Below are 17,546 nucleotides of genomic sequence, written 5' to 3' on the forward strand. Positions count from 1 at the left end.
CTCTGGTCCTCAGTTCCCTACTCTGCAGATGAGGGAGTGGCACTGAGATTGGTGGCTTTCAGCCCCTTTCACAACATTATGCCTTGGGGAATTGAGATGGACTTGTCCTACTCAAGGAACTTGGGTTGCAGGGCAGCTGTTAAGCCCTGCTGTAAAACATCCATCTCCTGTATCCATTTAAATAAGCCTTGCCAGGGACTTGATGCAAGGCAGTAAGGTGGAACTTATCAAATTGGATTTTTTAAAAAGTAGAGATCTCTAGACATTAAGGATTTGCTATAGATTTCTATTCTGCGTTTCTTGGAAAGATTTACATCCTGTTCTCAGCTGCAGTGTGTACTCTGAATATACATTGCCTCAGAGGGAGGGGCTGGGACAGTGGAAGGGGCTTCAGGATTCACCTTATTAATCCAGGGACTGGCATACTTCAGCTCACTGTGCTGAGCTGCTGTGCCGGGGCAGTTAGTTCCTGGAATTGTGTTTTTGGAGGGCTGTAGACATGCACATCACAGAGACGTGGGGGGAGTCAAGAGGCTCTGGGTCTAGCCCTCTGCTGGCTCCCACTCTACGATGATATTCAGAGAGCTTGGTTAGAAATTGTTTTGACTCCTATGCAAACACCATTGAACTGCAGTTCTTGTTGGTGGAGGAAAGGTGTAAACAAGATGGATCTTTCCCCAGGCTTTCTTGGAGAAAGAAACTTCTTTAGTTGATCTGGCACCTCCATTTTGTAGGCAGAAAGCGCTGCATTTTCTTCTGTTCATGAATGAGGCCATGGAGGCACAGAGTGACTGTCCCCAAGTCCCACAGCTCATCAGTGGTGCCCAGAGGACTGAGCTTGGGCCTTTTCACCTTCAGCTCATTCCCCTCCCAACAGCAGAATGAGCTGTTTGCTACTCAGGAGTCATTTCTTTCTCCTCTAAGGAAAAGAAAAATTCCCTTCTTAGGTGGTTCCCACTTACCCATTTTATTGAGATGCTGACATCTAACATAGGATTAGTTTAAGGTGTACAGCACTATATTTGATATATATATGTATATTGTGAAGTGATCACCACAGTGAGTCGAGCTAAAATCCTTCACCTCCAGTTTATAAGTTTTCTTTTTCTTGTGATGAGAACTTTTAAGACCTCTCTTACTAATTTTCAATTACACATTACAGTATTGTTAATTATAGTCTCCATGCTGTCCATGACATCCCCAGGGCGTATTTCTTTTATAACTGGAAGTTTATACCTTTTGACTACCTTCACCAGTTTCCTCTACTCCCTACCCCTGCCTCTGGCAACCACCAATCTGTTTCATTTCTGTGAGTTTTGTTTTTTTTTTTTTTTAGATTCCACATATAAGTGAGATCATACAGTATTTTCTGGCTTTAATGTCACCATAGTCCCCTCAAGCTCCATCCATGTTGTCACAAATGGCAAGATTTCTTTTTTAAACGGCTGAATAACATTCCACTGTGTATGTGTATTGTGTCTTCCACACTTTCTTTATCCATTCATCTCTCTATGGACACTAGGTTGTTCCCATCTTAGTTACTATAAATAATGCTGCAGTGGACATGGGTACGCAGATACTGCTTCAAGAAAGTAATTTCATTTCCTTTGGATGCATACCCAGGAGTGGGAGTGCTGGATCATAGGTTAGTTCTATTTTTAGTTTTTGAAGGAACCTCCATACTTTTTTCCAGAGTGGCTGCACCAATTTGCATTCCCACCAGGAGTGCACAGAGTTCCCTTTTCTCCACATCCTTGCCAACACTTACCTCTTGTTTTTTTGATGATAGCCATTCTGCGAGGTGATCTGTCATTGTGGTTTGGTTTTGATTTGCATTTCCTTGGTGATTAGTGAGTTGAACACCTTTTCATGCATTGGCCATTTATGTCTTTTGGAAGAGTGTCTATTCAGTTCCTTTGTCCATTTTTAAATTGGATTTCTTTTTTTTTTCTTTTTTTTCTTTTTTTTTGCTGTTGAGTTGTATGAGTTCTTTATATATTTTGGACATTAACCTTATCCAATATGTGGTTTGTAAATATTTTCTCCCACCCCATAGGTTGTTCATAGCTGGGCAGAGCTTTTTTTTTTTTTTTTTTTTTTTTTAAGACTTTATTTATTCATTCATGAGAGAGAGAGGCAGAGACATAGAGGGAGAAGCAGGCTAGGCTCCCCGAGGGGAGCCCCGGGCGGGACTTGATCCTCAGACCAGGGACCATACCCCAGCCAAAGGCAAGATGCTCAACCACTGAGCCACCCAGGCGTCCCATGGGCAGAGCTTTTTAATTTGATGTAGTTGAACTTCTTTATTTTTGCTTTTGTTAATTTTGCTTTTGGTGTCAAGTCCAAAAAATCATTGTCAAGACCATTGTTGAGGAGCTTACTTACCACCTATGTTTTCTTCTAGGAATTTTATGGTTTCAAGTCTTAGCATCAAATCTTTAATTCATTTTGAATTGATTTTTGTATAAGTGCATAGTGTAAGAGGTCCAGTTTTATTCTTTTGCAAGTGGCTGTCTAATTTTCTCAAGACCATTTTCCTATCTTTAAGGTTACAAAGCCCTGCAGTGTCATCTGGGGCACTTTTCCATGCTGTTCATCTTGTTACCCTCTGCTGTGTGGCAGAGTATCACTGGTACACAAGTGTTCCCTGAGAAGCTAAGAGTTGAGATGTCTACTACTGCTGCTCCCTGAGCTGGTTTTGTCTTTGATTTAGATGGTGTATAGGTAAGAGGCCTTCAGCTGCAAAACACCAAGAGCTCCACTTAAACTGCCTTGAACAATGAGGACATTTATTTGCTTACATAAGGAGCCATCTAGATGCAGAGAAGTGTTCAAGGTTGATTGATGCAGCAGATCAACAGTGTCATGAAGACCTAGACATTTCCTCTGCTTTGTTATTCACAGTGTTGGCTCCATTCTGTAAATGGTTGCCAATTAGGGTGGGGGTATTCCTGGTCAGCAGGAAGCTCTCCTCTGCAGGTGGTGCTTCAAGAACCCAGGCCCCTCCTATTTAGTGCATTTGTCATCTTTGGGGCCTCATGGTCACCTGCATCTGCCTGGCAGAATGGGGAAAAGGTGGCGGAGAGGGAGTCATTCTCCACAAAGTCCTGACCAGAAGCCACCCCCGTCATCTTTGTTCCTGTTGTATTGGCTGGGACTCAGTCTCCTGGCACACCTAATTGCAAGAGAGCTGGGAAATGTAGGCTAGCTCTAGCCTGGGCAAATGTGGGGAGAATGGTTTTAGGGGACAACTATCAGTCTCTGCCATGTCAGGAAGAAGAAAATGGATGCTTCATGGGGACTCTGAGCAGAAGCCTCTCAAGCAAAAGGAATTTACTGGAAAGCTAAGAGGTGTTTAACAAATCATGGTGTAGGCAGTGCTGGTGGCCTCCCTGGGATGGAGACTGGGAAAGTATTCCAGTACAAATCAGCCCTTCCCTCCTCCTTCCTTCCCCTTCTTTGAGTCCACTCCCGCTCTCTCTTGGCAGGCAGCTTTTTATGCTCTCCTGCCTTTCTCACAGCTGGCCTTCCCATTGTTTCCCATGCCAGGCAACCAGCACCATTAATTAGACCCTGTATCTTACTTACCCCTTCCCAGGAATGTGACACTGATTGGCGCAAGTCAGGATAGGGGTCTCTCGCTGGTCCTGCCAGCTCATGGATCCCAGTCTCCACTTAACTGGGGCAGAAGGGAGCACTTGGTGAGAGGGGGTAAGGACAGAGGGCTCCTGATGTGTCCATAGCAGCCACCCCTCATGTTGCCAAGACTTCTGCCTTTTTTCTGCATCACTCTCAGATCACCCTATGTTGCCACTTAAAAAAAAAAAAAAAAACAAAAACCAACTTTCTTTTTAAAAACTTATTTATTCATAATTCATATACCATAGTAGTCATCCTTTTAAAGTGTATAATTTGGGAGCGCCGGTGGCTCAGCGGTTTAGAGCCACCTTCAGCCCAGGGTGTGATCCTGGGGACCCGGGATCGAGTCCCACGTCGGGCGCTCTGCATGGAGCCTGCTTCTCCCTCTGCCTGTGTCTCTGCCTCTCTCTGTCTCTGTCTCTGTGTATCTCATGAAGAAATGAATGAAATCTTAAGAAAAAAATAAAGTGTATAATTCAGTGGGCTTCAGTATATTCACAGAATGTAGCACCTAATCACCGCTACCTAGATTTTGAATACTTTCATCATGCCAGAAAGAAAACCTTGTGTTCCTCAGCAATCACTCACTGTTCCTCCCAGCCTCTAGTCCCCAACCCTGGGCAACTACTTCTCTACTTTCTCTCTTTTTAGATTTGCCTGTTATGGACATTTTTCCTTCCTATAGATGGAATTATGTAATACATGATCTTTTGTGACTGGTTCTTTTTTTTTTTTTTTTCCACAGCACAACTCTGTATTCCTAAAATTCGGTGGTATGATGAATGTCAACAAGACTTAACAACAACAAAAAATATGGGATGCTTCGCGAATTTGCGTGTCATCCTTGCGCAGGGGCCTCTAATCTTCTCTGTATCATTCCAATTTTAGTATATGTGCTGCCGAAGTGATCACTGTGACTGGTTCTTAACATATTTTCAGGTTTCATATCGTAGCATGTGGCAGTACTTCATACCTTTTTAAAAACAAACACAGGTTTATTGAGATAATTTACATGCCTTATCAAGTGTACAACTCAGTTATTTTTAGTATATTCACAGAGAATATTTTCATTACTCCAAGAAAAAAGAAATCTATTATCCATTAGCAGTCTCTCCCCATTCTCTCTCTCCCAGTCCCTGACAACTACTCATGTGCTTTAAAGTTTCTGTGGATGAGACTATTCTGGACATTTTATGTAAATGGAATCGTGCATGATTTTGTGACTGGCTTCTCTCAGCATGATGTTCTCAAGGTTCACCCATGTGGTAGCATGTAGCAGTACTTCATTCTTTTTCATTGTCAGATACTAGTCCATTGGGTGGCTGTACTATATTTTGTCCTTTAGTTAAAGAACATTTGAATTGTTTCTACTTTTTGGCTGTTATGAATAATTCTGGTGCTGTGGCCATGCATGTGCAAATTTTTGCATGGACACACATTTTCATTTCTCTGGAGGCATACTTAGGAGTGGAATTGCTGGGTCACATGGTAATTCTGTGTTTAACATTTTGAGGTACTCCCAAACTATTTTCCACAGAGGCAGCACCATTTTATATTCTTCCCAGCAGTGTATGAAAGTTCTAATTTCGGGGGATCCCTGGGTGGCTCAGTGGTTTAGTGCTGCCTTCGGCCCAGGGCGTGATCCTGGAGTCCTGGGATCGAGTCCCACATCAGGCTCCCTGCATGGAGCCTGCTTCTCCCTCTGCCTGTGTCTCTCATGAATAAATAAAATCTTTAAAAGAAAGTTCTGATTCCTCTGTAACCTTGTCAGCACTTACTATTATCTGTACCTTTGACTTTAGCCATCCAAATCGGTGTGAAGTGGTATCTCATTATGGTTCTGATTTGCATTTCCTAGTAACTAGTGGTGTTGAGCATCTTTTCATGTGCTTATTGGCTGTTTATATATATCTTTAGAAAGTCTTTAGCTCATTTTAAAATTGGATTGTGTTTTTATTATGGTAAGCATTCTTCATGTATTCTAGATATAAGTCTTATCAGGTATATGGTTTACCAATATTTTTTCTCATTCTGTGGGTTGTCTCTTCACTTTCTTGATGGTATTCTTTATTATCTTTTTTAATTAAAATATTTTTAAGTAAACTCTACACCCAATGTGGGTTTCAAACTTAAGACCCTGAGATCAAGAGCTGCCCCGTTATACTAACTGCACCAGCCAAGTGCTCCTTGATGGTACCTTTTAAAATGCAGATGCTTTATATTTTGATGGTTATCCATTTTTTGTCACTTCTGCTTTTGCTGTTAAGTCTAACCATTGCTTAACCCAAAGGTCATGAAGATTTACTCCGATGGTTTCTTCTAAAAGTCTAATAGTTTTAGCTTTTACATTTAGATCTGTGATATATTTGGAGTTAATTTTTACAGATGGTGTGAGGTTGGGGCCTGACTTCATTCTTTTTCATGTGACTACTCATTTGTCCTAGCACCACTTGTTGAAAAGATTATTTTTTCCTCATTGAATTGTATGAGTTTCAGTCCACTGAAACTCAGTGGACTATGCTGTCACTTCCTGGGTTTTCTGTCCTTGGAAACTTCTATCAGGGGTCCCATGAGACTTTGAATATAACAATAATGCCTTTTATTGAGTACTTAATATTGAGTGTGCTAGGCACATTGTATATATTCTCTTGTGTCCTCACCAGACTTCTGCAAGGTGAACATTATTTTTCTCATCTCAGAGAGAAACAAATTGAAACTCAGGATTTTGGTCATTTGCTGAAGGTTGTTCAGTAAGTGGCAGAGCTGGGCCTTGAATTTACGTCAGTCTTGGGTCCCAAGGCTGCGTTCATGTGGTTCTCTGCTCCCAGGAGGCCCACCCACCCAGCTTGTGTATCATTTCTGGGGTCCTTTGGGGCCATCACTAGCCAGATATATGTATGTGTGGCAGAGATGATGGCCTGAAACCTAAATGGAGATTATATGACTTCATGGTGTGATTTGGATGCTAAAAAAAGCACAAATTGTTGCCTCCAGCTGCTCCATAGGAAGTAGGCACCTAGAGTGAAGTGAGTCCTCTTTTGCCCTGTCCTGTTGCACTGCTCCTTAGGGTTATGTTATTTTTGGAAGCTGTGAAGTGGAGCTTGTTCAGAAAAGAGTATCAGGATGGTAGCCTGCCTTCAAATGATGGCTTATGAGGCCTGTTTGAAAGGCCTGGAGGTATTTAGCTAGAAACAAGCAGAGATAGATAGGTTTTATTGGTCAGAGGTTATCACGTGGGAAAAGGGTGAGATTTGTCCGAGAGTGTGGAAAATATGGCACAATGGTTTGGCTGGACAGGAGGAAGTTTTTGAAACCCAGAGCTAATGGAAGAGGGCAGGAGCTGACTTGTGGAGTCATGAGCTTGCTATATCACTGGTGGTGTCCAGGCAGAGTCTAGCTGCTTACTTTATGGGATTGCTATAGAGGCTCTTTGGGCCTTCTGCAAGGTATAGACCTGGTGGATTTTTTAGGGTTTTCTTTGACCTCTAACGCCTGTATATTGGGGCTTCTGATTTTGTGGGGACTTCCTGTCCATACAGCTGGGATTGCTCCCAGCCCAGATCTGTCATGTCTCACTGATCCCGAGGGCTAAATTTGGAATTTAATAACAACACTTTGGATTTATGTAGCCCGTTTCCTTGGAGGTACTTCATCTGTTATCCCATTAATTCTCATAACATCCCTGGGCGGAAGGTGAGGGCGGGCGAGAGAGAAGGAGTCTCTGGCTTTTCAGCATCCTGAAGGTGAGAGGAGATAGCCGGGTTCGGTGCAGGCCATGAAGCTGGGGACGTGGCCTGGATCACAGTCCCTCTGGCTGGTTCCCCACACAAAGACCAGGTTCCCTACTGGACAAAGGATGTTTTGCCCCGGCAGGAAACTCACATCTTGTGCAGACTATATTGGTGATATGTTTCCAAGAAAGGTTTAAGATACACCTGTGGTGTGTGAGGCTCCAAGTCGACTCTGTCAGGAACGGGAATGGGTGGGCCTAGAGGTGAGAGGGAAGAAGACTGTTGTGTCCACCACTAACTGGCTTGCAGAGGGGAGGGTCCAGAGTCAGCAGGGAGGTTTCCTCAGGGGATTTGAGCTGAGTTATACCAGGGGCTATGAAGGATGAGCAGGGGTGGAAGGGAAGGGTGTGGTGCCCCAGGGGGAGGGGCTCTGCTCGTGCCAGGGCAGGTTGGCTTTGGAATTCTTAACTACTTCAGACCATGTTGTTTGTTACTCCTACTTCTACCCAGGCTCTTCCACAGCCTTTCTATGTCCTTGCCCTTCAAGCCTTGGTGTCTGTACTTCAGACTGGCCCTTGGTGAATACCCCAGCCTGCCCTGGGAACACTCTTGGCTGGCTTCTGTTGCTGATCTTCCTGGGCCCAGGCGAGGGAGGGCACGGAAACTCAGGACCACAGACTGCAGCTTGTTGCAGCTGGCAGGTCCTTTGCAAGTCATCAGGTACTATACTCTCCTCCCTTTTGCAGATGAGGCAGTTGGGGCCTGGAATTGTAAACAGGTGAGGAAATTTTCAGGCAGAGAGAGGCGAGAGAAGGTGGGCGGGTTTGTAGAAGGAAGAAGAGCCAAGACTGGGGAGCGTATAGAAATGTGGCCAGAAGGGCGGGAGGGGTTGGCCCATGCGGGGACTGTAGCAGATGTTTACAGGTTGGACTTTACTTAGAGGGCAGGGAGAAGCCACTGGAAGATTTTAGGCAGAAGACTGGTGCATCAGCTGTGCCTTTTACAAAGGGCACTGGCCAGAAAGCCTCTACTTTAAGTCCTGTGTCCAGTTCATCTACACATCTGGCTTTTCTTTCAAATGATCTATCCAGAACCTGTTTGTTTCTTACCACTTCTGTGGCCCCTGTGGTCCAAGCCTGATTTCTCACCTTGTTACTGCTGTGGCCTCTTCACCGCATGCCTGATTATACCTTCACCCCTTAGATTTATTCTCCACGCAGCAACTGGAGTGTGCTGTGAGGAGGAGAGTCAAATGAGGTCCTTCTTCCGTCCAGAACCCCCCCAGGGGCTGTCCATGTCACTTAAAGAGATGCTTAAAGGTTCTCCATGATCCACATGACCTGTGACCTGGCCTCCCATCACCCTCCCAGCTGCTAGCTCTGCTCCTCCAGCCTGTCAGCCCTGTTACTGCTCCAGGACCTTTGCACATGTTATCCCCTCAGCCTGGACCACACTTGCCCCAGCCAACCTTGTGGGTCATTCATGTTCTCCCTTTCATCTGGTCTTCGTTCAAGTTGTTACCTTCTCTGAGATACCTTCTCTGACCACTTTATCAAAGATTGTAGCCTTCCTCAAGTTTTCTTTCTGGCTTTGATGTTTTCTCCTCAGTGTTCACTTCTATTTTCTCATTTCTTGACTGTATTCTGTCTAGAAAGGAAGCTTCATTAAGGCAGGGGTTTTGTGTGTGTGTGTCTTCACAAAAAAATTTTTTTTATATGTACATCATTGCTATAACCCCTGTGACTAGACCAATGGCTGGTACCCAGCAGGATAGGTACATACTTGCTGAGTGACTGACTGAATGGTGGCTGTTTAGGGAGCACACTGGTCTCAGGGGTGGGACTGGAGTGGAGTAGGGAAACCAGCTGGGAGGCTGTAGCAGAATTTGACAGGAGATGATGGGGGCTCTTGGGTGTACAAACACCAAGGTTTAGGTGCTCTTCCCTTCACTATAATGCATGAACTGCCAGTTGGGAAGCGCTTTTAGGTTTTTTTCGTCCGATTCCCTTTTTGACAGTGTGGGGAAACTGAGGCCCGCGAAAGGAATTCCCCAGCCTTCCTGTCTTCCAGACAATATTTTATTAAAGAACTCTGGTCTCTGGGAGAGGGGAGCCCTCTCAGGTTGTGTGGCTGCGGGTGCTGTTAGCGTACTCAGTGGCAGGCTGAGGGCCTGTCATGGGAATTTGACACCTGCGATGTGCTTTTCTCAGTGGTTACCTTGGGGTTGGTAAATGATGGCTCCTGCCCCAGCACTGCTAGTTTGGTTGGAAGCTGAGATGCTTGCTAGCTGTTCATCTAGGAGGATCTTCTAGTCACCTCTCCAGCCATCCATTTTATCTCCCTGCCACTCTCTCCATTTGTTTTTCTTGGGGGCGGGTAGGTCTTGACTGGTCTAAGCTAATAAAAGTGTGGCGTTGGCTCCTGGCCTAGTAATGGCTTGGTGATGGGCAGTGACCCAGACCTAAACTGATCAGTGTACGGAACTGCCCCTGGCTAAAGCAGCAGATTGAGGTTAGGCCAATTGCAGTTGGTGGGAAGGCTTCCCCTTGATGGCTGGGAAGAGATCGCTCCTGTTCCACGTGATGTGATGTGCAGACGTGAGGCTTAGAACCACTGTACAGGGGATCCCTGGGTGGTGCAGCGGTTTGGCGCCTGCCTTTGGCCCAGGGCGCAATCCTGGAGACACGGGATCGAATCCCACGTCGGGCTCCCTACATGGAGCCTGCTTCTCCCTCTGTCTGTCTGTCTGTCTGTCTGTCTCTCTCTCTGTGTGACTATCATAAAAAAAAGAAAAAGAAAAAAAGAACCACTGTACACATTTCATTACCATGAAGAAAGCCAGCTTGAGGACATAGTTGGGATTTGGAGCAGGCCAGAGCCCTGCTCAAACCTACCTGAAGCACCTGTTGTCCTGGACTCTAGTTATGGAGGCTAATGAATGCTGTCTCTTATTTAAGGTATTTTGTTTTTTTTATTTTTTTATTTTTTTATTTTTTTTATTTTTTAATTTTTATTTATTTATGATAGTCACACAGAGAGAGAGAGAGGCAGAGACATAGGCAGAGGGAGAAGCAGGCTCCATGCACCGGGAGCCTGACGTGGGATTCGATCCCGGGTCTCCAGGATCGTGCCCTGGGCCAAAGGCAGGCGCTAAACCGCTGCGCCACCCAGGGATCCCTTATTTAAGGTATTTTGAATTGGCTCTTCTGTCTTGGTCATTGAAGAAAGCCTGACATTTGGGTGGATAGGCAGTGACAAGGAGGCATGAATGGGGTTGGTGAGCCTGGTGTGGCTTTGACTGGGAGCATGCTCCACAGCCTTGTCCATGTCCTGGCCCCCCTGAGAAGCCTATCCCATAGTCTTGGAGGGCAGGTGCCAAGGAGATGCCAGGTTGGGCTGTCTGCATAGTTTCTAGCATGATTGGGACCATGGGGAGATGGCTGTCTTTTTATAGGGTTACTGGTTTTTTTGCCCCTCTTCTGTGGACATGGACACATACCCTTTGGGGAGGGTCTCCCTCAAAGGGGAAGGTACTGGTTCCACCTTGCCAGGGTTCTGCACACTTGTCCATCTGGTGTCTTGTGAATGCTTGCTGGGCCACAGGTGGCTCCTTTCATCTCCACACATGGAGTCCTTTACCTTTTGTTTGCTCCTGTAGGCTGTTGACCAACAGGCTCCTTCCTGGAATATTTCTAAGTGCAAGAAAAACATCAACTTACTAAGAAAACCAATTTTGTTCAAGTATGCTTAGCGAAATATTAAATAATTTGTGATGAAGTATCCTATATGCTTCTTTATTAATGTGATAATTGTATCTTGTGGCAGATCTGATAACTTCTAATTCAAAGTAGTGATCAAGAGCATAAAGGACATTTTGAGTTCTGCAACATCTGTGGTATTATATGAAAATATTTCTGTTGGTGACACAATTATTGGAACTCATCAGGCTGTTGAGGTTTGTTGTTTATATTCATGATGGAAAAAAGTTAGAAGTTAGTGAAATAAAGATGTCTTTTTTTTTCCCATCCAAGTTCATGTCCTCCCCTCCCGCCCTACCCCACATGGATGCCATGGGAGATGTCTGCGGGCCCCAAGTTAGGAACCAGAGTGACAGTTGTTGTTGTTTTAAGAAAACCCTTAAACACACATACTCTCACTGTCACACACACACATTGTGTGGATGTATGTACCTACACACCTACTGGGATTTTTATACCTTCGCGGTTACAGAGGACACCTCGTACCTCTCCAGATGAACCTGTTGTGCACATGCACACACATGCACACCTGCAGGCACACTGAGAGAGACACTGCATCCATGGGCACATGCACACACATACAACCAGTACATGGGGCCATCTGTATACACCCCTCCACAAAAGTTTACACACAGGCTCATACATATGCTCATGTACATCTTGCTGTATCCAGAGCCTTCTGTATAAATGTGCACAATCCTAAACTCCAGGCTGAGTGGGCAGAGCTGTGGGGCCTGGCATGACTGCTGCATGGCAGCCCTGCACAGGCAGAGGAGGTCAGGCTCATGCCATCTGGATGCTGCTGCCTAGCCCCCAGGCGCCAAGGAGGCCCAATCTAGGGGGATGAGAATTCTGCTAATCCTCTTTCCTAAGGTGTAAATCAAGGAGCCAGGAGGCCTTCAGAGTCTCCTCTCTTTCCTTTATGAAATCCTAATCTGCCCCCAAAGGGTGATGGGGATTTGGTTGATGTCACTGTGCCACCGCCACGAGTGGGCTCGACCGAGCCTGTGGGGGCAGTGGGCCAGTGGGCCCAGTACAGTGCAGGGGTGTCCTCAAAGGGAGGCATTCTTCATTGGTAATGAACATTATGTCTGCAGAAACGAATGGCCCAACCTCCTATTCAGTTTATGTAAAATAAAACAGGCCATATGCTGCTGCTTTCAGAGTTTGGGTGTTTAAATTAAATGTTGTTTAATGAATATTCAAACCCATTTGCTCCAAAGTTGTGCTCAATGTGGCGGCGGCTTTCATCCCCCCTCCTTCCTTGCAGCCCCCTCCCTGCTCCAGTACCCAGGGTATTAAGCCATTAGAACGGGGTGTGAACATCCAGGCATCTGTCTTCCAACGGAAAGTTGGATATTAAAATGCTGGAGCAGATGACAGTATAAATAAAGACATACAGTGAGAAGCTTGTCTGGTTATTTTTTTGTTTGGTAATTAAGACTGAGGAGGTTTTGACTTAAGTTCTATCTTACTGAGAAACAGAGGTAGGGGGCCGAGAGCTCCCACCTCTTCCCTCTTTCCTTTATTCATCAGTTTAAAGAGGGGCTTCCACATTGGCCTCTGTGTAACTGGTTTATTGACAAGTGTCAACTTGGTGACTTAGAGATGTGAAATGGTTTTATGTTTCTCTAGTCACTGCTTTCTGCTGAACTCTGTCAAATTACCCTTAACATTAGCTGGAGTGGAGTCCATAGCTTTATGGTCAGAACTACCAGTGTCTCTGAACGAAACTCTCCCCTTGGCCTACTGTAGGTGAGGCCTGTACTCAGTGATGGAAGGCGGGAGGGGGTAGTGTTTGCTTTCTCACTCCTCTTCCTACTCCGGAGCTTTGGGGCCCATCCCCAGGGGTCAGGTACAGGGATAATGGGCTGTGGAGGCAGGCTTCTTAGAGAAGTGGTCCCCATATGTGGTGGGAGGCATCTCTGCTTTTGTTTCCTGCTATGCTTGACTTGGTGGTCTCTGTGTAGATGGCAAGCTGGTGTCCTTGGGGCAGAGTCTAGCTCTTGCCAGCACCATCAATCTGTGAGGATGCCCTTAGAGGCAGCAGGTGTCTTCAGCCCCGTGAATGGTGCACACTTGCCTTCTTTGTGTGTGTGTGTGTGTGTGTTGCAGGGTGGGGCGGGGGGCAGGTGGGTGTCAAAGGGCACTGCTTCCTGGGCTGTCCTGCTGCTCTGGCCCATCCTCTCTTCTCTATACCTCTTTGCAGCTGCGCAGGAGCAACTAAGGCCCTACTGTACCTTCAGGGGTCCATGGGATCAGGGGTGTGGGTACCCTCTTTTTTCCTACGCATTCTACCCTACTGTCCACCTTATGGCTCCTTCAAGCTTTCTGCCTTGAAAGAACCCCTGGGGAAAGTGGACGCCATGTTCCATGCTTATATAAATCCCCAAACTCCAGGGGACCCGTGTCAGCTTTATCTGGCATTATTACCTTCCTAGGTTTGGTTCCTCTGTCCTGGAAGTACAAGGTGGGGCTGCAGATAATGCAGCTCAGCAAGCACCCAGCTGGGAAGGGAAATGCCAGCTTCCCTTCTTATGGGCAAGCCCCCCCATTTCTATGAGTGGTTCTTTTGAGCCCTTTTCATTGAAACAATATGTTCTCTCTGATACCGATTTCCCCAGTGATCCTCTGTTTTTCTTCCCCTGTCCCTTACATAGAGCATGTGTGTGTCTGTGTCTGTTACCCTGTATGTGTGTCTGTCTGTCATGGTTTGTGCTGGGGCCTGGTGTTAGAGGGGCTGTTTCAGTTTCTTGATGAAACCTTTGCAGAGGTGTCTGCTACCAGTGGCTTTGTAGATGTGTGATAGTGACACTTTGCTTTTAGCTATGTCCCCATAACTAGTCTGGGGCAATAGTAAAAATCCCAGCTGACATCCTGCACACGCCTTGAGTGAGAGGATTGATGTATAACAGGAACAGTTTTAGGAGCATCATGAGGGTTTCTAAACTCCCCTCCAAGCTACTTCTTGAACCAAAGAGCTCAAATTGCTCCCATGCCTTTAGTTATCACCTCCGTGTGGGAGACCCCCACACACGTCACCAGCCCCAAGCTCTCTCTGTGGCTATCTCCACTTGGACATCCCACAAATTTCAAATTTCAGCCCCTGTGCCCTGACCCTGCCCTTCCTCTGGGCTCAGCTCTTGGTCTGAATTTTGAATTTCCTTGACCCTTGACTTCCTTTGCTTTCTTGGAATCTGGCTTCCAGATTCTAGATTCACTTGAATAGGCAGCCTAGTTGGATCTGTCTCTGTCGGTGTTAGCATTTTGCACGTGATAGGATATGTCCTCAGGGAAAAGGACACAACTGAGGGCTCCAAGGTATTCCCTATAGGACTTGATTCCCCCACCCCCCGCCTCCTGGCCTCCACCCAGCTGTCTGGGAGGATTGGGACCTTCTAGGTGAGCCCAGTTTGGAAATGTTCTTCCCTGGTCTGCTTGTATATGTGTGTGTTTGTGTGTGTGTGTAGAAAGAGATTGGTATGGTCCCCATTGAGAATCTGTTCCCAGGGCTCACAGGAAGCTGGGCATCCTTGCCCACTGATAGTGGCTCTCAATCATACACACATGTATTATCCATGGTGGGAGTGTCCCATCTTAGGTGGATAGGAGGCCTGGTCCAAGTCCATGCCTAGGTATGACTCTCCTAGTCCACAGGTATGGACTCAGAGAATGCATTTTTATGATAATCATAGCTGAACCATTCCAGAGCTGGATGTGCTGTAAGGAACTTGTTTGTTTCTTCACTCTTCCAATCTGTACTAAAGCTGGTACTGGGAATTGGGGGATGTCAGGATGAATAAGGTACGGCTCCTCTTCTTCAGGGGTTCATGGTCTAGTGTACCTGGGAGTGGATTCTGTGACATGTGTTTGGTGGCACTGGACATCCCAGCCAGCCACTGTCATAGGATGAGAGGGGCTCAGCCATCATAATACACTTATTTAATACCTACTTGTTGCCAGCCGCTTATGATGAAGGAAAGGCAGGCAGATAACCTCTTCCAGTATTTAAAATTAGATGCATTATCTCACTGAGTCCTTTCTAAACTATGCCAGTCAGAGACTATTTCCATAGGAGATGATAAATTTGAACAACAGAGAGGTTAAGTTTTTGACTTTGGTTACAGAGCTAGTGAATAATGGAGCCAGAACTTGAACTCAAGTCTTTTGACTCCAGATGATTGCCTGGCTAATGATGCATGCTTCGAAGAGTTATATCTTTCATTTGGTGGGGAAGACTTTCAGTTCTAGGGGACCCAAACACTGGATCTGCACTGAACTTTCCTTATTGAAAGGCAGTAACTCCAGGAGTATTTTATAGATGCCTCCTCTTATCTCTAGACAGCTGAGCCATGATGCCCTGAATTCTGTGACAGCCTAATCTGCATACTGCCAAGGAACTAGGGGAAGTCCTTGCAAGATATGGGGCTTGTGACCCTAGGAAGGATGGAGAGAAGGACATTAGGACAAGAGGGGCCAGGGACGCCTGGGTGGCTCCGTGGTTGAGCATCTGCCTTTGGCTCAGGGTGTGATCCCGGGATCCAGGATCGAGTCCCACATCGGGCTCCCTGCATGGAGCCTGCTTCTCCCTCTGCCTGTGTCTCTGCCTCTCTCTCTCTCTCTCTCTGTGTCTCTCATGAATAAATGAAATCTTAAAAAAAAAAAAGGGGGGGGGGGCCAAGAGGCACCCCTGCCTCTTGGGAAGCACCATGCCCATTGTTGTAGGTGGGGATTGTTGGGTTGCATGGACTACAATCCATGTGAGCCTGCTCATGTACTAGGCTAGGCATAGTGGTTAGAACAGGGCAGGGGTCTGTAGATGGGGAGTGAGGCCAGTGGGGCTCATGGCAGTTGGATCTGGGAGGCCATCAGAGAGGGAGGCAGCTCCCCCCTCTCTCTCTCTCTAGTCTTTCATCTGTCTTAGGCTGTGTGGCCTTTGTCCTTTGCCCATCTCTGAGAAGCCTCTTTATCTTCTTCTCTGTAGGCAGGACCCCTTTGTTTACTCATGGCTTCTCTGCTCTGTACACCCTCTCCTTTAGCTTGTTGGCAGATGGCTTGGTTTGCTATGCGGCCAACTGTGGCCATGACTCTACACAACCCCCGAGACCTATCCCTGTCTAACTTGGTCCAAATTCTTGAGAGGAATCTGACCGATCACTGGTTAGCCAGCCTTGATGTTTTTAGGTCAGATATCCATCTCTGAGTCAGAGGAGAACATGTGGTACAAGCAGGGCCACTTAGGGCTGCCCCTTCAGCTGGGGCTGTGGGCAGGGCAAATATACCAGTGCATCTGCCACGCACCAAAGGTCAGTTGAAGCTGTTTGTCTTACCCTAGACCTTGCAGAAGAGCAGAACCTGCCAGTTCCCAGGATCTGATTTTCTCCTAATGGGCAGCTGGCTGCCTCCTTGAGGCTTTGGAAGGGAGATTGTACCCTGTGGGAAGCCTTAAAGACCAGTTTGTGATAGGTTCTTCCTGAATTCAAATCACCTTGAGCCCATAAGGAGTGAGGGCATTGTGAGACACATATCCACCTGGAATTCCATTTAATTCTCATAACCCTGCCAGGAAAAATGGGCCTGATTATTGCTATTGCACAAATGATGGAATGTTCATTTGTTCATTAGGTATTTACTGAGTATTTACTAGGTACCAAGGCAGTACTGGCTCTTGAAGATACGGTGGTATGCAGTGGCTGACATTACTGCAAGCTAACTGTAGAGACTGTGGGAAGGAAGAGGGTGATATATATTTATTCCTTTCAATCCTCAGAACAACCCTATGAGAGAATTCTGTTTTTAACGCATTATACAGATAGGGAAAATGAAGTCCAGAGAGGTTAACTTTTAACTTTTCATAGAAGGTCACACAGCTAGTAAGTGGCACTATCTGAATATGAACCTAGGCCTGATGGCCTCTTACCATTTAATCCAGGAATTCTGGGTAGAGACAGAATTTGCTGGCCAAGGGGTGCTTGAGAAGTAGTGTTCTCATAATCTTCATCCCAGCTGCTCCTCCATTCCTTTTTTTTTTTTTTTTTTTTTTTAAGATCCTATTCATTTATTCACGAGAGACACAGAGAAACAGAGACATAGGCAAAGGGAGAAACAGGCTCCCTGTGGGGAGCCCAATGCGGGACTTGATCCCAGACTCCAGTATCACACCCTGAGCCAAAGGAAGATGCTCAACCACTGGGCCATCCAGGCGTCCCTGCTCCTTCCATTCCTGAAGGAGTGGTGGGCAGTAGGGGTCCTACATATGCATCACCCACCTTCCCCCTTCATTTCAGAGCTTCATTTCTGCTTTCTCCCTATGTTCCTGCTCCTTATGTGGTTTTCCTCATCCCAAGGTCACAAAGACTCTTGGCATTCTTGTAGGCCATCTCGTCACATTGTGTGCTGTGATCTGAAGGTGTGTAGC

The 17,546-nt window shown here is 46.2% G+C and overlaps 1 non-coding gene across 1 annotated transcript; it reads right to left on the reverse strand.

Annotated features, from left to right (window-relative positions):
• Positions 1-4,446: 4,446 nt before the first annotated feature.
• Positions 4,447-4,551, reverse strand: LOC140632848 (U6 spliceosomal RNA). Its single transcript, XR_012030515.1, has one exon. It is a non-coding gene; the product is annotated as a U6 spliceosomal RNA (small nuclear RNA).
• Between the last annotated feature and the right edge of the window lie 12,995 nt (positions 4,552-17,546).

Source organism: Canis lupus, chromosome 4 (genome assembly GCF_048164855.1).
Source record: "Canis lupus baileyi chromosome 4, mCanLup2.hap1, whole genome shotgun sequence".
Classification (NCBI taxonomy): domain Eukaryota; kingdom Metazoa; phylum Chordata; class Mammalia; order Carnivora; family Canidae; genus Canis; species Canis lupus.